Here is a 22,066-nt window from a genome sequence, read left to right on the forward strand (position 1 = left end):
GAATTACATTAAAATAATTTGGATAGAGGTGGCATTTTATACTCTTTAGTCTCCACATTCAACATATATCACTATTTATTCTGCTCTTTCATGGTTCTTTGTAGATTTTTGCAATTTGCTTCGAATTTACCTCTTTATACCCAGTAGTGTCCCCCCCCCCCTTATTTACAAGGGATCTATCCTAAGACCCATAGCAGGTACCTGAAACCACAGACAATATAGATCCCTGTATATCCTATGTTTTTTTCCTGCCTGTACATACCTATGATAAAGTTTGTAAATTAGGCACAGTAACAGATTAACAATAACTAATAATAAAATAGAATAATGATAACAGTATAGTGTAATAGAAGTTATGTGAATGTGGTCTTTTTCTCAGGATTTCTTACTGTACTGTACTCATCCATCTTGTGATAATGTGAGATGATAAACTGCCCATGTGAGGAGGTGGAGCGAGGAGAACCATGCAGGCACTATGACGTGGTGTTAAGTTTCTGTCCTGCTGGCAGTATGTCAGAAGGAGGGTCATACTCTGTTCTGTGCTGTCTGTGAGTAATTGGAACGGAGGAAAGTGAAACCGTGGATAAGGGGGGAACTACTTACTCATTGTTATTATAAATGAGTTTTTTCATTGTAACTTTATTTCCCGTTGGTTATTACTGGGATTGAAAATGCTATTGATTTTTAGGAATTTTAAATTCATTCCCTTGATCAAATTGTTATTTGTTCTAATAGCTTATCGGTCGATTCATTTGAGTTTCTAGATCAATAGTTATGTTGTGGCCAATAATACTTTGGTTTCTTCCTTTCAGGAGCCCTGTTCCATTACTTCCTGTATGTTTTGCATTGGCTGAGTCCTAAAATTTAAAAAAAAAAAGTGATTGGTTGTAAAGTACTTATTCTGTTAGGAATGATTTTTATAACTTACCTAGAGACTGCAGGTTCCTTTCTACTGTGAGGAAAGGTTTTTTCAAAATTGCCACATTTCCTTGGTAATGCATCAGTGAAATCTGTATATTTTGGAAGAATAATTGTAAGTTTAGAGAAAATTTGTTAAAATAGTTGCTTTGAAAACTTACTGAAAGCAGATTTTTAAATAGATTATTATATATTTTTTCCTTTTTACATTTCTAGGCAGAAACTTGGTGATAATTGGAAAAGAGAAATTCAGAGTTAGAAAATATGAGTGGGGCACCAGGGTCACTTAGTCAGGTGTCTGACTCTTGGTTTCGGCTCAGGTCTTAATCTCGGCGGGGGGTGGGGGTGGGGGTGGGGCTTGAGATTCTCTCCCTCTACTCCTACACCCGCTTGTACACACACACACACACACACACTCTCTCTCTCTCTCTCTCTCTCTCTCTCCCTCTTGCAAATGAATAAATCTTAAAAAAAAACAGTTCAGTGGTTCTAAATTAAAATCAACTTTTATGGATAATTGTTATAATGGATATTGATTATGTAGAAAAAATAATTTCCATTTTTTTCCATTAGAGACTCAGCAGAATTATCTTTCCTTTAGTAGGCAGGTAACATTTTTTTTTACTAATTAACCTGCTTTTGCGGTGTGCTGTTTTCTAGCTCATGAATTGTCGCTGCTGCCAGAAAGCTGAAACCACCTGCTCAGTTTGCTTTGGTGTGTTTCCTTCCTAACCTGGGGGTTCCTTTGTCTGTATGCAGGTGTCTTCCCTCTTTTCTCCTCAGCAGTCTTTTGTGTGGCTTGTCACTTGTCTGAGAGTTCTGAATAGAATCTCCATAGAACTGGTGGGAGCTGTTCTCTGGAAGCTTCTGCAGCAGTGACTTGCCTTTCCCCATGTTTAAGATGCCTGCCTTTTCTTCCATCCACTTCGTTACCAAACCTGTCTCCTGGCAGGATTTCTCAGAAGTTTCCCTCAGTGAGGAGGCTTTCTCTGATCATTTCTCACAGTAGTTCCTCGAGTCACAGGGCGCTTTATGCTTTCTGTGTATTTGAGACATGTTTAGAGTTTGCCACCGTGTTTCACGGCTGGGTCGCATTTCCCACAAATCCCCAGTGGTTGGCACTGCTGCTGTGTTTTGAATGAGTGAGTGGGAGACTGCCTGTGTTTTGGTGCTCAGTGCTCTGAAACATGCTTCTTGTAATTTTCTTAAATGCTGTCCAGATCTACTGGCCTTTTCTGTATATTTTCTTTTTCTCAAAAATACTATCTTAATAACGATCACGGTGCATGCTTGTTACTGTTCTTTGCTGAATATATATTTTTTTCTCAAATACATTATTTTCACAGTGATCATGGCATATAAGTTATAATACATAAGTTGTTTTCTGGGCTTCATATGTTACTATTAAAAATGAGTGGAGGGGTGCCTGGGTGGCTCAGTGGGTTGAAGCCTCTGCCTTTGGCTCGGGTCATGATCCCAGGGTCCTGCAGGGCTTTCTGCTCAGCAGGGAGCCTGCTTCCTTTCCTCTCTCTCTGCCTGCCTCTCTGCCTACTTGTGATCTATGTCTGTCAAATAAATAAATAAAATCTTAAAAAAAAATAAATGGAAACTAAATATTTTTTTAAATGGCTTTTCCATTAAAATGAAAAAATATTGCTCTGGAAATATACCAAAAAGATATGAAAAATGCAAGATGGTAAAAATACCAGTGTGGCCAAAGTCATGACTTTGTAGTGAGTGGTACGACTGTACTTCTCTGTCATTATTTTATTTACTTTTGGGAAAAATGTATTCCACAGCCACTGTGTAACTTCTTAGAATCTGTCACTTAATTGGTAACAAGTTTCATCTTGGTAACAAGTCACTTAATTTTACCTATGAAAGATTCCTAACCAACTCAATCAAAGATAACTATGATGTCTCTTTAATCATGGTTAATTAGATTAATAACAATATTAATAATCACTAAATACTTAATGAGCTCCTTCTCTGTGCCTTTCACATTTCATCATCACAATAAGTTAGGGTCGATCTTGAGTCTGTTTGGCTGTTTATCTTGAGCCTCGCTCTGTGATAACTTATCTTGTCCCGGGCAAACTAGTCAGTCACCTAGATGTCTTTTCAGATGGCCTTGCTTCTCTCAAATCTCCAGGGAGAAGGTTTTGTTGGATTTGGGGTGGTGGTATGTGTCCCAGGGGGATGACTGTATATCCTAGAAATATTCCAAACTCATTATTTTTTAATCGGTCAAGGAGCAAATTATCACTAAGGTCAGCTTTGAGTCAAAGTTAATCCTATTGTGTGTGTGTGTGTTTATTCCTAAAGTCTCAGAATGCTTTATAGGAATTGTCATTTTTCTCCTCTGATCCTCATGATTCCTATGTAAATAAATGAAGCCATTTAATTTGAAAGTCTTTTCCTTGAGAATCAAAGCCAGGAATTCGGCATTTTACAAAATCACTTTTCGCATACATTTCCTAATACTAGAAATTACTAGACAACCAGCAGTACCCTTTCCTTAAAGGAGAGATGGAAGTGGATCTTGGGAGTGGCTATCTGAAGCCTGTCTTGTGGTGGGCATTGGGGTCATTCCCTGGAAGTTCTCTGTTCTTTCTCGTCAAGGCTGTGCCATCTTCTGTCCTTGTGTGGAGATTGCCAAGGCTCTAAATTAATTGGATGTAGGTGGAGAAGGAGCTCTCTCTGCATGGTGGCTGAGGAGGCAAAGAGGAGACAAAATGGAAGGAGGGATGCTTTTAGGGAGTGAATTTCCTGTGTGCGTGTTCCAATTTCACTTGCCTGCTGTCTGGCCATGCATACAGATTGTATGTCCTGTAAGAGAAGTTTTGAGGGAAGTTGTAAGAATTATCCAGGGAGATGGCAGGTGGAGTTTGGCTGTCTGCTAGTGTGGTGTTACCACAGCCCTAATGGGATTGTGATGGTGTTACTTTTTATTTTCATATTCTTGCCTTGAGTATCTTCTACACTGACATACTAAATTCATTTAATTTTTTGGTGGATTTTATTTTTGTCTTCAAACATGTAACCTCTACCCAGAATTATATTTTAGATATTCCAGAGTGAAAGAATTATTTGAACAAAGGCAGGCTATTTAAAAAACTCTAAAAATATATCAGGGAAGTTTTCCCCTATTACTTAGCATCACATCACATCTTCAGACTGGCAAAATTCTCTGTGCTGTTATTTTTCTGCTTCCTTTTTTAATCAATGCTTAGAGCATTTGTGATGCACTTGTTTATTTAGAGCACCAAGAATACAATAGAAAAGGAAAATGAAGAAGCCTCTGATTTATTTTCTTTTGGAATTTGATTTTTACCATCATAAACTATTTCATTGAAATGATGCGCCCCTTTTTCACTGCCTAATTTTGTAGGATATCAAATCCTGTGAATTGGTGGTAAAATAGCCTCTAATAAGACAATCAGAAATTTCAGTTGTATTGGGAAGCTTGATTCATGTAGCTTTTATGATTTGGAGCATCTAAATGAATGAGAAACCATTTGCTCAACAGTGTTTATTGAATATACACCCTCTTGGTATGTAATACTTAGTGTCTTAATTCAACACACATTTATTGTCTCAGTTTCTGGAGGTGAGAAATCTAGCCACAGCTCAGGTGGGTTTTCTTTTCACAGTCTTGAAAGACTGAAATAAAGGTGCTGTTGGACTACATTTTCATCTGGAACTTGGGGTCTTCATCCAAATTTGTGTGGTTGTTGTCAGAATTCAGTTCTTTGGAACTGTTGTATGGAGGCCCTTAGCTTCTAGAGGCCTCCCACAATACCCTGCCACATAACTCCCTTTGTAGGATATTCACATGGTAGCTCTTTGATATTTTAAGGCCAGTAGGAAAGTCTTTGCTGCTTCCAGCCTCTGTGCCCAGAGAAGACCTGCACCCTTGTGGCAAGGGCTCCCTTGACTGGCGTGGACCCATTCAGGATAATCACCCTTTTGATGAACTCACAGTTAACTGATTAGGGACTATAACTGCATCTGCAAAACCCTTTCACCTTTGCCATATAACATAACATAATCATGGAACTGATAATCTTCATATTTGCAAATCCTGCTCATAGTCAAGAGGAAAGGATTATATAAGGATGTGGGTTATTGGGGGTCATCTTACGTTGGGCAGAGATTTTGGAGCTGAGGCTATGCTAAGTTTTTAAAGGATCACTCTTGCAACTGTGTAAAAGTTGGTTGTAGGAGAATAAGGATGGAAACAGAACAGTTAGGAATCAATTGTAAAATTTCAAGTGAGAGAGCTACTGGTGGTTTAGATTGGGGTGCTAACGGTGGAGATAGGTAAAAAAGTTGGAATCAACATGTGTTTTAAAGATTTCGTTTATTTATTTTAAAGAGGGAGCACGTGAAGAGGTAAAGGAGCAGAGGGTGGGGGGAGTGGGGGGGCAAGAATCTCAGGCAGACTCTGTGCTGAGCATGGAGCCTCATGCGGGGCTTGATCTCAGTACCCTGAGATCATGACCTGAGCAGAAACCAAGAGTCAGATGCTTAACCGACTGATCTGCCTAGGTGCCCCTATATCACCATATGTTTTAAAGGTAAAGCTAACAAAAAAGTTGCTTATGGACTCAATAAGAAGCATGAGAAACAGAGAAATCACATGTGATTCCAAGGTTTCTGACTTGATCCACTAGAAGGACAAAGTGAGGAAGAGCACACTGGAGGGGGCAATGCAAAATCAAGAGCTTAGCGTTGGATGTAATAGGTTTGCGTTTGGTTGTAATAGGACTACTAGACATTCAGGTAGCGATGCTGAGTAGGCAGTAGGTTAGTAGGTTTGGAGTGTAGAGAAAGAGGTTTTAGCTAGGGATATAATCAGAATGTTTCAGTTTATGGATGGTATTTAAAATTGTGAGATGGATCAGATCACCTCGGGGAGTGCGTGTAGTACCAGAGGATGGCTTGAGGACTGAGTCCTGGGGCATTTCAGTGTTTAGAGGGCTGATGAGCAGGAATAAGCTAATGACCAGTAAGGAAGAGCTAGCGAGAGAAGAGAAGTCCAGGTGCTGCGCTGAGAGCTAAGAGAAAAATGTGTTCCAAGAAAAAGAAGGAGCAACTTTGTCAAATGCTGCCGATTGTTCAAGAAGGATGGAGGCTGAGCACCTGCCATTGGGATTACCAATGTAGAGGTTATTGAGGATCTAGACAGGAGCTATTGTTGTGGTTGAATAAATGCCTCGTGGGTCTAATTCCCAGAGAATGGAGCAGAGGAATTAGAGACATTAAAATGTAGCACTTTGGAGGTGTTCTTTGGTGCAGGAGTGGAGATTAATGGATTAGTAGCTGGAGAGAAAGATGAGACTTTTTAAAAGATAGAACATACAGCAACTTGTAGGACTAGGTAAATAAGGCCTAAAATAGTTTATTAGAAGAAAACAGTAGAAAAGACTAACTTCCTAGGCCACCAGAAGACAAAGAAGAGGGCACTGAAGTTTTCATTTTTTTTTTAAAGATTTTTATTTATTTATTTGACAGATCACAAGCAGGCAGAGAGGCAGGCAGAGAGAGAGAGGAGGAAGCAGGCTCCCCACTGAGCAGAGAGCCCGATGCGGGGCTCGATCCCAGGACCCTGGGATCATGACCTGAGCCGAAGGCAGAGGCTTTAACCCACTGAGCCACCCAGGCGCCCCTGAAGTTTTTAATTTTTACCTTCTACTTGTTAGTCTTATTATGACTCTGTGATATTACTGTTTTTATTTTATTTATTTAACCAAGTCAGTACGTGTGAATGGAAATCTAGATAGTCATCCTCTGGCTACCTTGCAGATCTTGGCAATCCCGAGTACTTTTTCTTGGAGGAACCATTCCATCTTCCTACTTCTTTGCCTCCTGTCTTGCAGTGAGAAGCTTGTAAATGTGTCTGAGACTTTTGTGGTTTTGTGGTTCAGATTATTTACTTCTCTGATGAATTTTTGCTTATGATTCCATACTAATTTCCTTGGAAGTACTTTATTTTTAAAAAGTAGGTGAAATTAAATGTGAATTGTCTCTGACCACGTTTTTCATGGATTAAGACTGGAGTGGAGGAACAGCCAACAGATGAGTGTTTCATTTATATCTTTCCTACGGATCTTGGAATTCTCTGCCAGTAACATGAGCAATAACCAATGGTTTGTGAGGAGCCAGAGTAGATGTGACACAGCCAGTGCCATCTGCTCAGAGGAGAGAAGCCTACCAGAAGAAATACAAACGTACTGCCCAGGAGGGTGGGTTCCAGTCTTTTCTCTGCCACTACAGGCTGCCATGTGCGTTCATTCACAATTTACTCCTGAGAAAGGTTTTAAAACTTCCATGTACAGAAGTTAAACATGTGGCTCTATATTGCTAGAGAACTAAAAGATAAATGTGTATTTTTATGTCCAACTCTTACACAATGTACATATATTTCTAGAATATTAAACTTAGGTTAACCTGAAGTGTTGATAGTTGTACAAGGTAGTGATTTTGTAGCTCATGTTTTGCTTCTGTCTGTAGTCGTATTGTCTGCAATCTGAAATGAACTGTTAATACTGCTAGAAGTAAGGAGTTATCAGTGGTAGTTTTATAAGGGATAGAGTAGAAACTAGTGACTTGGTTTGATGCTGTCTTGTCCTTTCTTCTTTTTAACAAGGTCCTAGTTACCCTGGTTCTTGTAGTAAGGTATATACCTGGCCAACAGACCCGTGAAGCTCCCCGCCCACCCTCTGTATTTGAGTTACTGGAATGTTCTACTGATGCTAGTTTTCATTTAGTATTTTAGTCATCTTTCTAAAATTTTCTGTCACTGACCCTCATTGCTTGGACTGTCTTTAGACATTATGGTCTTGGTGCTGGGGACATCTGTCCTTTTTCCCTATTCCTGTTGCACGTTGAGTTGGACAGCTTATGTCGTCTCAGTAGCCAGCTGACGGTGAGCCATCACTTTTATACCCTTCATTATGTCCATCTTCGTTTCAGTTGTACTGTTAGTTTCCACTCAGTTTCAGAAAATAAGTAAATGTGACACACTTTTTAAATAATTGTACAAGTGAATATTGCTTGGCAAAGTAGAGCTGTTGGTTACTGTTCTTCACTGTGATGAAGTGGTGGAATGTGTGTGTCCTGTGGCTGATATGTGGCTCAGGAGAGGTGGTTGGAATATTGTCCCCTTTAGGCATTTGAAAGCACTGATTGCATGGATGTTACACTGTAAAGTTGTGGTGCGCCCACAAATAACCTTGTGATCCTTGCTGATTGTCTTCTGGGGCTGTTTTCTCTTCCATAAGATGACCAAGTTGGTCTTTGTGGTCTTTAAGACTCTTTCCAATGTGATCACTATGATTTTACTTAAACTTTCAGATCCTTATGCAGAAACAGAGTATTCTTATTTAGATATAACTTGTACAAGTTAATTTATCTTCTTTTTACTCAGACCAGCCCAGAGAAGAAATTGAGAATTATTATGATTTATTTTTTAACTTCCTCTCTCTATTTAAGATTTAAAATTTTTTTTTTACTTCTTAACTAAAATAATTGAGGGCAGCTTATAATAAGGATAGCAATTTATGATACAGTATAAAAATAAAGAGGACCACATAGGGAAGTGGAAATGAAGGTGAAAAGAACCATACAAAAAAGATGACAAATATGGTGATTGTTAGGATTGTGGATGCCCAGGGGTGTCGAAAGGCAGAGAGACAGGTTCCCTGACAGGGAGAGAGTGAGCCAAGCTACCAGGTAGTGGTGCCAGGACCCTGTGGGGGGATTATCCAGGGGCTGGACGGGGTCTTTGTCTCCTCAGTTTTACACCCTGTAGACTCTCATTCTTCTCCTCTTAGGACTGTGGCATCAATGTTATCACTTAAGAGTTTTGAAATGAAATTCACCTCCCCAGTCCCTTTAAAAGAAGAGAAACAGTTTACTAGGTGTAACCAACTAAAATGTGGCAGTGGTCTGTGTCTGTGGCAGTGGTCTGTGTCTGTGGCAGTGGTCTGTGGCAGTGGTCTGTGTCTATGGCAGTGGTCTCGGGGTCTAATGAAGGCTGAGGCTGAGCCTTGCCTTGTTCTGGAGCGCCCTCTGCCTCCTTTGCTGGAAGCACTGGACTGGCTCTGGCCTCCTTTCCTGAGCTCTCAGTGCTCGTTTCGGAGCATGTGGTCACCTACATGGATGTCAGCCTAGATTTCAGTTCACCAAACATCACAGAAGCCATTGCGTTTTTTCATGTGGGGACCTCAAGGCGAGTGGCCTCCAGGTCCAGTTTCTCTGTGTCTGAAATCGTGATTCGGAAAGGCCACCGTGGCCACTTCCTGCAGAGAGACTGGCTGTCGTGGTGGCAAGGACCTGGTTCTCTGCGGGGAGTATTTGCTGGCCAGTGCCATTGCTGCACAGGAGAGGGGACGTGGAGATGATGCCGTAAGTGCTGCAGGGGGATCACAGGGGTTTGTAACAGATCCAGCTGACCTGAAGGGGGGCCCTCAGGTAGGTAACGGGGCAGGGCAGCTGCCTGGCCTTCTCCTCATGTCTCATGTGACCTGCGGTGTCCTCCTGGATACACTCCGCCTCCCTGTTCTGCTCCACTGGGAGGCCAGCTGTTGGCAGCTGAGCAGGTGGCTTGGGGAGGAGGCGGTGTGTAAGAGGGGCGGGTGGTCACAGAGGCAGCACGAGTGCACCCCCCTGAAGCCTCCGTCTGTGTTAGAGGATATGTTGCGCCCAATGATAGTTTCTGCTCAACCCCCAGGACCCCGTGCGATGGGAGTGAGGGGTCTTGATTGGAATAACTGAGATTCATGCTCATTATCCAACTCAGTGGAAAAGCTGTGGGCTTTGGAGCATCAGAAGATGCTTACCAGTACCCTTTTTTGGTGTGTGTTAACCGAAGCCTCATTTTCCTTTTCTACAAAATAATATCAGTCTTGAATTGTGACAGTGACTAAATGAGATTAATATATGTGAAGTGCCCAGTTAGTGACTCAACAAATAATAATAATGCCATTATTATTATTATAAGTATTTGTTTGTTCTTCTACCAGACGTTTAATAAGAGATGTTAGTAAAAATATAGGTAGCTTTGGGGGATGGTGGTCTTTGATTCCTCCATAAAGGTGAAAAATCTTAAAGGCAAGCTGCTATTTTGACATTTGAAGAATATCGGAAAGACCCAAGGCTGCCTACCTAGATTATAAAATTGGTACCTTGACAGGGGTACGCCGCATCCCCAGGTAGCTTCAGTTGAAAGGCATCTTGATTATCCAGAAAGATCAACTCCAGAGCTCTGCTAGATAACAGTTTACCTGCAGCTTTTCAGACACACGCATAGAAAAGATGTCCACACGCTCTTTGTGCAGAACAGGTAATAGAGATTTAGAGAGGAGAGTGATTTCAGCTTAGTGTTTGAATTTTGTGTTTGAGAATAGCAGGCAATTAAATGCTGGAAAGTGGCACAGGAAAGTGGCTTGAACTTTAAAAACGTTCCTTTTCCTCTATTCTCCTACTTCACCCGGAGTTACTCACATTTATATTAATTATCTCCATAGCTCAAATTAGGTTATACAATAGAATCTGAATTTCAAATAAATGTCAAATTCTGAAAATAGGCCTATAATCTTTCACAGGCAGCTCTGAAGAAAACGGACTTTCTGTTTTTGAAGCATTTTGTCCTGTGAAGCACAGACCTTATTTTTCAAATACCTTGTCACCAGTATAACTAGAAAATCTCATTAAATACTCCTCAGGGGTGCCGGGGATCATGGCAGGATGCGGAGTTGCAGAAGAAGGAGCAGGGGCCTGGTGGCACCTTGCAAGCCTGGGCCTGGTCCGCCTCACACTGACTCCCGAGGGTGACCTGTTCCCTGGAAGTCTCTTTCCTAGCTGACCCCCATTTCTCATCTGGAAAGTCAAGATAGCAAACCAGTGGTCTTCAGGTCTTTCAGTATTCCATTTCTACGGGGAGACATAGGAGGCCATGCTTTGCATATCTTACGCAGATATTCCTGAGAAAGATGGGTGTTTTGTTCCTTGTGGAGTCCCCTGGTTCTTGTTTGGATGAAACTCATCATCACCTCCAGCAGTGATTTTCTGTCTGGGTGTGCATGTGTGTGTTTCTTTGCACCATTGGCGCCTTTAAAGCTACTTGCACAAAATTCCAGTTTATTAAGTATATGAGAATAGAGCCGCTATGGGGTCATGAGGGCCAGGGTCCTTTCCTGTCTAACTTTCACCCCCTGAGCCACTTCCATAGAACCCAAGGTCTGAAAACTAGACATTGAAGGATGGGAGCCATGCTCTTGAGTGTACTACGGTGTGCTTGGTCTAATCCCATTTTTACTTTTGCCCACTTTTTCATTTTGTTATGAAAAATTTCATGAACATACAGTCCAATTTCAAAAACTTTTACAATGAACCTCTGTAAAGCTATCACCTGGATTCTTCTTCTTTTTTTTTCATTTATTTATTTATTTATTTGACAGAAAGAGAGCACAAGCGGGGGGAGTGGCAGGCAGAGGGAGAGGGAGAAGCAGGCTCCTTGCAGAGCAGTGGAAACCCGATACGGGACTCGATCCCAGGACTCTGGGATCATGACCTGAGCCGAAGGCAGTGACCTAACCAATTGAGCCACCCAGGGGCCCTTCTTTTTTTTTGAATCTGTTAATTAACATATTACTGCTCTCATTTTACTACATATTTGTCTGTCGCTCTATCCATCCTCCATCTAGTCCATCGTTTTTTTTTTTTTTTAAATAAATTTCAAAGTAAGTTGCAGACATTCTCCAAATACATATAAAAATATAATTCTGTTTTTGAAGGCAAAATTTACATACGGTGAAATGCATGGATTGAGTTCTGACAAATGTATGTATGTGTGTAATCAAGCTTGAGATCAAGATGCAAAACATTACTTACGTTACATACCCAAGAAGTCTCCTCATGCCCTTTGGAAGATTAATGTCCATTCTCACTCTCCAAAGGAAGGTATTCTTTTAATTCTTTGTCCAATACAGGTTAGTTTTATCTGTTGTAATACCTTACATAAAGGTAGTCTTTTGTGACTGGTTTCCTTCATTCATCATCATGTTTCTTAGACACCCATACTGTTGTGCCTTTAGTAACTTGTGTGTATGTATGTGATGGTATGTCACTGTAAGATACCATGGTTTGTCCTTTCTTATACTGATGAACATTTGGGCTGTTTCTGTTTTGGAGCTGTTCTCAGTAAATTTACAATGAATGTTCTCATGCAAGTCTTTTTGTAGACATTTTCTCTTGGTTAAATAGCTAGGGTTAGAATTGTTGGGTCATAGGATAGGTGTATGTTTAGTTCTATAAAACATTGCTCTGAAGGGGTGGTATTATTTTACGCCATCCCTAACAAATATACGTGAGTTTTGTTTGCTTCTCATCTTCTCCAACAGTTGGTGTTGTCTTTTATTTTTTTAATTAATTAATTATTTTAAATTTAAATTTTTATTTATTTGTCAGAGAGAGAGAGAGCACAAGCGGGGGGTGGCGGGCGGCAGGCAGAGCAGCAAGTTCCGCTGAACGAGGAGCCCGATTCAGGACTCGATCCCAGGACCCTGGGATCATGACCTGAGTCACAGGCAGACCCTTAACCGACTGAACCACGCAGGCACCCCAGTGTTGTCTATCTTTTAAATTTTAGTTATTATACTGGTATAATAATAATTAATGGTAATAGTGCCAATAAGTAATATTGGTATTTCACTAGGCTTTATTTGCATTTTCTTACTGACTGTTGATGTCAAACACTTTTATATGTGCTTATCAGCCATTCATATATCTTCTTTGAAGTGTGTTGAAATTTTTCCTTTGTTTTTAACTCGACTCTTAGTCTTTTTACTGTTGAATTATAGGGACTCTTTATATATCAGGGCTTCCATATTCATGTTTTGCAAATATTTTCTCCCAGTCTTTGGCTTCCCTATTTATTTTCTTAAAGATGTCTTTTGAAGAGCAGAAAATTATAATTTTCAAAAAATTCATCTTATCAATATGTTCTTTCATGATTACTGCTTTCTAATTTCCAAGAAACCTTTGTCTACTCCCAGGTTACAAAAATATTCTCATACATTGTCTTCTAAAAGCTTCCCATTTAGTTGATTAGTTTTTATGTTTAGGTCTTTGATATATCTTGAATTAATTTATGTATATGCTCTGAAGTGGTGGTTCTGCCCTTTTACCACTCCCCAACATAATCTCTGGCTTCTGGTACTCTGGCTGACTGGTTATTCTTCTAATGTATATACATTCATGACTGTGTACTTGCACATTCTATTCTTTCTTCACTCTCCTCCGTAAATATTTATTGAGTGTTTATAATGTGTTAGGTGTTAGGCTTAGTATTGGATATATACTGTTGAACAAAATATAAATAATCCATGCCACTGTGCAGCTGGTAGTCTGGTTAGGATAAATACACACTAAGCAAATAAACACCAATGCTTTTATATTTATGTCTGTTGAAGTCTTATTTATCCTTTAAAATTAACCTTAATTGAATATTTCAAAACCAGTCTTTGTAATCTACCATATCAACAGACTAAAGAAAATCATGTGGCCATATCAGTTGATATAGAAAAAATATTTGACAAACTCCAGTACTCATTCAAGATAAAAGCTCTCAGCAGACTAGAAATAAAGGGGAACTTTCTCAATTTGATAAAGGGCATCTATAAAAGTCCTCCAGTTGGGGTGCAAGGGTGGCTCAGTGGATTAGGCCTCTGCCTTTGGCTCAGGTCATGGTATCAGGGTCCTGGGATCGAGCCCAGCATCGGGCTCTCTGCTCAGCGGGGAGCCTGCTTCCCCTTCTCTCTCTGCCTGCCTCTCTCCCTACTTGTGATCTCTGTCAAATAAATAAAAAATTAAAAAAAAAAAGTCCTCCAGTTAACATCCTATTTAATGCTAAAAGACTGAATGCTTTCTCTCTAAGTTTGAGAAGAAGGTAAGGATGTCTTCTCTTCACTCTCTATTCAGCTTTGTTTTGGAAATTCTAGCCACTGCAGTAAGGCAAGAGCAAGAGATCAAGACATTTAGATTGGAAAAGAAGAAACAAAACTAACCCTATTTACAGATGATATGATTGTCTGTAGACTATGCCAAAGAATCTACCAAAACCCAAACCAAACAAAAGAGAACGCCCTTTTAAAACTAATAAGTGATTTCTGCAAGGTCACAGGATATAATACCAACAAATAAAAATCCATCACATTTCTACACACTAGTAAAGAATATGTGGGAACCAAAATTATAAACACAAAACTAATTATAATCATTCTTCAGAAAATGAAATACTTTGGAATATATGTAATGAAACCTGTCTTGGATCTCTATGCTGAAGATTATAAAATGTGGATTGAATGAAGTCAAAGACCTAAATAAATGCAGAGACATACTGTGCTCACAGATTGGGAGACTCAAAATAGTGAGGATGTCAGTTCTCCCTCAATTGTTCAATGCTATTATTATGAAAACCTCAGCAAAGCTTATTTTTTTTGTTTTCACTTAAAGACATCCTTGATGAAGCAGTAGAAATTATTAATCGTACTAAATATTCATCTTTGAACCCCTTGTCTTCTTAGAAATGTATATAAAAGTTTTTATTTTTGGACAGTTTTAGATTTATAGAACAATTGGAAAGATAATTACCACGCATCCCATACCCGGTTTCCCCTCTTAATTAACATTTTACGTTAGTATGGTACATTTTATACAATTAATGAACTAGTATGGATACATTGTTATTAATTAAAGTCCATACTTTCTTCACATTTCCTTATTTTTAACCTAATATCATCTTTCTGTTCGAGAATCCCATTCAGGTTACCATATTATATGTAGTTATCTCTGTCTTGAGCTGTACAGTTAGACTTTCCTTGATTCTCATGACCTTGACAGTTTGAAGGAGTTTCTGTGAGATACTTTTAGAATGTCTCTCAGTTGAAATTTGTGGGATGTTTTTCTCAGGATTAGACTGGAGGGATGTACTTTTTGGGGAGAACAACCACAGTGGTAATGGCCGTTTCATCACATCATATCATGGGTTCATACTATCAGTGTAACTTATCACTGTCAGTATTGTCCTTCATCACCTGGCTGAGGTGGTGTTTGTCAGGCTTCTCCCTTGTAAAGTGACACCCTCATTCCCTTCTCTACATACTCTTTGTTTGTTTGTTTGTTTTTAACTAATAGATTTTTTTTAAGACTTTATTTATCCATGAGAGAAAGAGAGAGTGTGCACCAGCAGGAGGAGAGGCAGAGGGAGAGGGAGAAGCAGGCTCCCGCTGATCAGGGGAGCCTGACTTGGGGCTGATCCCAGGGCTCTGAGATCATGACCTGAGTCAAAGGTAGGCGCTTAGCCTATGAGCCACCCAGGTGCCCCTTTGAAACCAGCAAGACTTTTTATACATAAGCTTCTTCTAAAATTTATAGGCAAAGGCACAGGTCTTAGAATAGTTAAAAATCATCCTGAAAAAGTCAGTGGAATCACTCTATAGCTATAGTAAAGTAAGGCATATGGTATTGGTGGAGGAATAGACCCAAAATAGAGAATCTAGAAAAAAGCAATTTAATGGAAGAAAGATAACCTTTTCATAGAATGGTGCTGGAGCAATTGGACATCCATTGGCACAGCAAATGGTTGCTTAATCCTCACACCTTATATAAAAATGAACTCAAAATGGCTCATGAACTTAACTGTAAAATGCAAAAACGTAATTCTTTAAGAAAAAACATAGGGTTCTAGGGCTTGACAAAGACTTGGCATCCAAATCATGATTCATAAGAGAAAAAAATGGATGAATTAGATCTCATCAAAATTGGATTTTTACTCTGCTAAAGACCCCATTAAGAGGATGAAAATATAAATTGCAAGGCTGGAAGAAAATGCTTTCAGCCTACATATATGGTAAAGGACCAGCATCCAACATATACAGAACTTTCAAAATTCAACAGTAAAACAGAGAAACAAAATAATAATAAGTTAGAAAATGGACAAAGCCATAAATGTACATTTTACCCAAGAAGATCTACAGAAGGTAAATAAGCATACAAAAAGATATTCATCATTATTACTCACTAGGGAAATGCAAATTTAAACAACAATGAGATATCACTACATACCTATCAGAATGGCAAAAATAAGAAGGAGTGTGACCACCCCAAATGGTGAGCGTGCAGAGAACCTGTATCACTCATACCTTGTTGGTAGGAAGTAAAATGTACAGTAACTCTGCAAAAACAGTTGGGCAGTTCCTTAGAAAGCTAACCATGTTACCCAGCAATTACACTCTTGGGCATTTATCCCAGAGACATGAAAACATATGGTCACATAGAAATCTGTACACGAATGTTTATAGCAGCTTTTCTTGCCCCCTTATAATAGCGAAAACACAGAAACAACCCAGTTATCTTTCAAAGGGTGAATTGTTACGTACATTCATACTATGTTATAAAGCAAAAACTCTGTTTTTTCCCCTTCCTGTGTAGGGAAAAACTCAGTTCTCCCTAAGGTGTATTTCCTCTTCCTGTGTGTCTTGTCTTTTTTACCTTTATGGAGAATGTTTCTCTTCTGACACTTCTGGTCACTGAATATTTGGAGATTTTTCTCCACACCCATAAGCGGTTCGTAGACGTCAGCGAGGTGTCCCACAATTTAACTCAATTCTGTCACTCTCTACCCAGAGATAATGTCAGATCCCACAGGTTAAGGGCTCAGTCTCATAACACACACATACACACTTGGGATGTCCTTTGCAAGTGTCCTCTGTGCTTCTGAGCAACTGCCTGTAAATTGGAGGTTCCTTCAACCCCCTCCTCAGTTTTGATTAATTTGCTGGAGAACAGAACTCACAGAACTCAGGGAAACATTTATGTTTACTAGTTCATTAAAGGATACGATAGAGGTACAGATGAACAGCTGGATGAAGAGATACACAGGGTGAGGTCTGGTGGGGGTTCCTGAGCGCACTGGCTTTTATCTCTGTACCGTTGGGGGTGCATTACCCTCGTAGTGTGGATATGTTCAACCTGGAAGTTCTCTGAACCTTGTATTGTTAGGATTTTATGGAGGCTTCCTCACAAAGGCATGGTCAATTATTAATTCCATTTTTAGCCCTTTTCCCTCCTGGGACGTGGCAGGTAGGGAAGAATATTCCAAGCTTCTACTCAGGGCTTGGTCTTCTGGTGACCAGCCTCCATCTGGGAGCTAACCTAGAGATGCCTCATTAGAACAAAAGACACTCCTAGTGCTCCTACCACTCAGGAATTTGCAAGGGTTTTAGAAACCCTGTGTCAGGAATGGGGCCAAAGACCAAATATTAGAACAAGAGATGCTCCTACTGTTCTTATCACTTAAGAATTTATGAGTTTTAGGAGCTCTTTGCCGGAAGCCAGGGTCAGAGACCACATATGACCACAGAATGTATATTCATTCTATGATCTCACACATGTGTACTAGTTAGCAATAAAATGGAACAAAGTCTTGATACAACAACCTGGATGACTCTCTAGAAACTTAAGCTGAATGAAAATATGCAGTCCTGGGGCGCCTGGGTGGCTCAGTCAGTTAAGCATCTGCCTTCCACTCAGGCCACCATCCCAGGGTTCTGGGATTGAGCCCCACATTGGGTTTCCTGCTCAGTGGTGAGTCTGCTTCTTCCCCCCCCCCCCCGGCCCCCCGGTTGTGTGTGCTGCCTCTCTCTCTCTCTCTTCTTCTCTGTCAAATAAAACCTAAAAAAAGTATGCAATCCTAAGGGGCCCCATCTTGCATTTATTCTTGAAATTCTAAAATTATGGGAGTGGAGTACAGACTTACTGGTTACCATGGGTGATAGAGGTCATTGGGGGAGAGGTGAGCCTGGCTGAGAAAGGGCAGCTTGAGGGCTCCACGTGTTGGAATGTTCTGTGTTCTGAATGTATCAGTGTCAGTATCCTGGTTGTGATCTTGGTGCCGTAGTTTTGCCAGATGTTATCATTGGGAGAAACTGTGCAGAGTCCATGGGTTCGCTCTATAGTTTTGTGGTTTTTTTAAAGATTTTATTCACTTATTTGACAGAGAGAGAGATCACAAGTAGGCAGAGAGGCAGGCAGAGAGAGAGGGGGAAGCAGGCTCCCTGCTGAGCAGAGAGCCCGATGTGGGGCTCAATCCCAGGACCCTGAGACCATGACCTGAGCCGAAGACAGAGGCTCAACCCACTGAGCCACCGAGGTGCCCCTCTATAGTATTTATTATAACTATTTATAAATCTATAATCTCAAAATTAAAAGTTTAATTTTAAAAATCACCTTAAAATCTACTTCCTTTAGAGAGCTGGGTTGTCTTCTATCCTTTTGTATATTTGACATTTACTCATTTATTATTTAGTATTAAATAATATTATTTAGTATTAAATAATCTATTATATAGATACTCATTTATCATCTATTAAGTTCCTACTTTTTGCCAAATTCACTGCTAGTTTCTGTAAACACAAAGAGTGAAGATAAGTCTGGATATAAATATTTGGGATTCAGAAGCATCTAAGGGTTGGGATCCTACCCAGGGATGCTGTTGTAGCTTCAGAGAGCGTCAGGGCCATACTTATTTCATTAGATCGTGTTGAATTCTAGACTGTGAACTTGAGTGGAGGGCCATCGCTTCTTCAGCTTTACACTCCCAGGACTTGCCTTCGTAGGTGGGATATATGATGCACAAATGCAAGTATGCCTGGACGTTTCTTGACTGCATGAGCATGGTGGGGTTCAGGATATGCTTACTCTAAAATATACCCCTTGGTATATTGAAAATCTTAAGCTAAAGGAATTTGAACAAAATGACAGAAGCAAGAAGGTCACTCTGCTTCTCCCCACCTTTTCTGAAAGCAGGAGATAAATCCCCCATATGAAAGGTACTCTCTGTACTAGGTGGAAGAATGCATTATTATCACCAGGGAGGGAATTTGAGGCCGAAAAATCTGTACAAACCTTGTTAAACTAACCCTTACCTTCTTAGTTACTTCATCATTTACTAACCCCTTCCCCTTCACAAATTGATTATTTCTCTGTCACCAAGATATAAAAGCTTCCTGCTCTGGTCCTGCTTTGGGTCTTGATTCTCTTATGAAGGCTCCCATGTACATTGTAAACATTTAATAAAATTTGCATGTTTTTCTCCTATTAATCTTCGTCATTTTAATTTTCAAACCCTGCCATAGACTGTAAGGGAGTCGAGGAAAACTTTTTTCTTTCCCTACAAATGCTTTAGTTTTTATGAGGGCAGTAATAAGCTTTATGACCAAACAAAAGAATGGGATAGAAAGATGCAAAATTAATTTTTTTAGATTGTGGGAATGTATTTTTTCACAATAGGATGAACAGCTACTGATTGGTGGACTTGAAATCTAGCAAACGCATAAAAATCTGTTATCTCCAAAAAACACATTTCTGATATATTCCTTGTAGTAGCTCATGGAGGATATTCAGGAGGACCTTGACAGAATATTGACAGTGATTAACTGATCCTCCACAAGAAACTACATTTCTCCTCTTCCCCTGGTATAGAACCTCGGTGTGTAAAAGCAGGGCAGGGGAAATCAGATGGAGGTAATTTCTCACTATGCTCTTGCAGTAGTTTTTTTAGGATAAGACATACATACGTCTAAAAAATATAGTATGCTATATGTATAATGTTTTAGCTGCTTTCTCTATTTTGTGATCATTGTCCAATGATCACATAAAAAGTATTTTTAATTACTGTTTTCTCTCACGTCACTTGCACTGTTAAAAGATAATCAGATGCACAGTAAACATTTTAAGAGCTTGAGCAACTATAGATTCAAATCAGGCAATGCCAAACTGAAAATGGTTAGGAGCATTCCATGCACAGGAGCTTGGGGAGAGGTTTTTATAGGGAAGAGGTAGAAACAAAGTAAGGAAATTATTGATTGGCTGGAGCTTAATGACTGGTGGGCTGTTTGTGATAGGTTGTCCTTAAGTTTTGCTTTTGTAACCTTGAGGTGTTCATGGGCCTAGATTTTGGCTTGCTTATGAAGGCCGCTGTGGTGTTAGAGCCATCTCGGGTCTACTGACCTCTTTTTAAATTTTTATTTATTTATTATTATTTTTTAAAAGATTTTATTTATTTATTTGAGAGAGAGAGAGAGCACGAGAAGGGGAGGGTCAGAGGGACAAGCAGACTCCCTGCTGAGCAAAGAGCCCGATGTGGGACTCGATCCCGGGACTCCAGGATCAAGACCTGAGCCGAAGGCAGCTGCTTAACCAACTGAGTCACTCAGATGACCTACTGGCCTCTTTTTAAAATTAATTTAATAATACCGTACTGTATTTCACCAGCCTCTTAGAGCTGGGCACTGAAGTTTTTTCCAAGTGAGAATACTCAGTTTCTTGTTTTGCCCTGCTCAGTCATTTAGAGGTAGTACACTTTGGCCATCGCTATAATAAGACAAGGACACCATCTAACAGACTAAATCTCTGGCAGTAAATGTTTGAAAACAGCTTTTGTTTTCTCCCATTTATAAGGTAGGTCATCTGCTGTCATGATGGTTTTTTTGTTTTTGTTTTTTTTGGTCAGTAACTTTGATTTCTGAGAGGAAGCCTTAAAAATAATGCTCCTCTTTCAGAAGATTAACATTGATTTTTTTCTTTTTCTTTTTTTGATTTTAGTAAGTTTTTAAATTTTAATTCCGTAGTTAATATACAGTGTTACATTAGTTTCAGGTATACAATATAGTAGTTTAACTATTCTATACATTACTCGGTGCTCATGATGGGAAGGGGGCTCTTAGTTCTCTTTACCTATTTCACCCATCCCCCTACTCACCTCCCCTCTGGTAATGATCACTTTGTTCTCTGTAGTTAAGAGTCTGGTTCTTGTTTCTTTTCTTCTTCTTCCTTTTTTTTTTTTTTTTTTGTTCTTCACTTGTTTTGTTTCTTAATTTCACATATGAGTGAAATCATCTGGTATTATCTTTGACTTATTCTGCTTAGCTTTGACTTATTCTTACTCTAGCTCCATCCATGGTGTTGCAAATGGTAAGATTCCATTCCTTTTTGTGGCTGAATAATATTCTAGTGTGTGTGTGTGTGTGTGTGTGTGTGTGTGTGTGTGTGTGTGTTCATTTATCTACTGATAGACACTTGGGATGCTTCCATGATTTGGCTGTTGTAAATAATGCCGCAATAAACATAGGGGTGCATATATCCATTCGAATCAGTGTTCTTGTTTTATTTGGGTAAATATCCAGTAGTTCAGTTACTAGATTGTACGGTTTCTCTATTCTTAACTTTTTGAGGAATTTACCTACTGTTTTTCACAGTAGCTGTACCAATTTGCATTCCCACCAACAGTGCAAGAGGGTTTTTTCCCCCTCCACATTGTGGCCAACACTTGTTGTTTCTTGTGTTTTTGATTTTAGTCATTCTTGTGTTTTTGATTTAGCCATTTAGGCAGGTGTGAGGCAGTACCTCATTGTCGTATTGATTTGCATCTCCCTGATATTGAATGATGTTGAGCATCTTTTCATATATCTGTTGGCCTTCGGGATGTTTTCTTTGGACAAATGTCTGTTCCTGTCTTCTGTCCATTTTTAAATTGGATTATTTTTTTGGGGGGGGGCGTGTTGAATCATACCAGTTCTTTATATATTCTGGATACTAACCCTTTATCAACTACATCATTTGCAAATATCTTCCTCCATTCACTAGGTTGTCTTTTAGTTGATTCTTTCCTTTGCTGTGCAGTAGATTTTTATTTTGATGTAGCCCCAGTAGTCTATTTTTGCTTTTGTTTCCCTTGCCTCAGGAGACTTAACGAGGCCGATGTCAAAGAAATTACTGCTTTTACTGTCTCCTAAGATTTTTTATGTTGGCAGGTCTCACATTTAGGTCTTTAATTCATTTTGAATTCATTTTTGCATATGATGTAAGAAAGTGGTCCAGTTTCATTCTTTTTCATGTAGCTTTCCAATTTCCCAACACAAATCATTGAAGAGACTCTTTTTCCCACTGCATATTCTTTCTTGCTTTGTCGAAGGTTAACTGACCATAAAATTACGTTTGTTTCTGGGTTTTCTGTCCTGTTTGATTGATCTGTATGTCCATTTTTGTGCCAGTGCCATACTGTCTTGATGACTACAGCTTT

The 22,066-nt window shown here is 39.6% G+C and overlaps 1 protein-coding gene across 3 annotated transcripts in view; it reads left to right on the forward strand.

The window, feature by feature from the left end:
• Positions 1-22,066, forward strand: part of FARS2 (phenylalanyl-tRNA synthetase 2, mitochondrial) — a 525,092-nt gene that overhangs the window by 95,020 nt on the left and 408,006 nt on the right. The gene's annotated exons all lie outside the window — the stretch shown is intronic.

The sequence above is a fragment of the Lontra canadensis genome, unplaced genomic scaffold (assembly GCF_010015895.1).
Source record: "Lontra canadensis isolate GAN:19392208 unplaced genomic scaffold, GSC_riverotter_1.0 scaffold21, whole genome shotgun sequence".
Taxonomy (NCBI): domain Eukaryota; kingdom Metazoa; phylum Chordata; class Mammalia; order Carnivora; family Mustelidae; genus Lontra; species Lontra canadensis.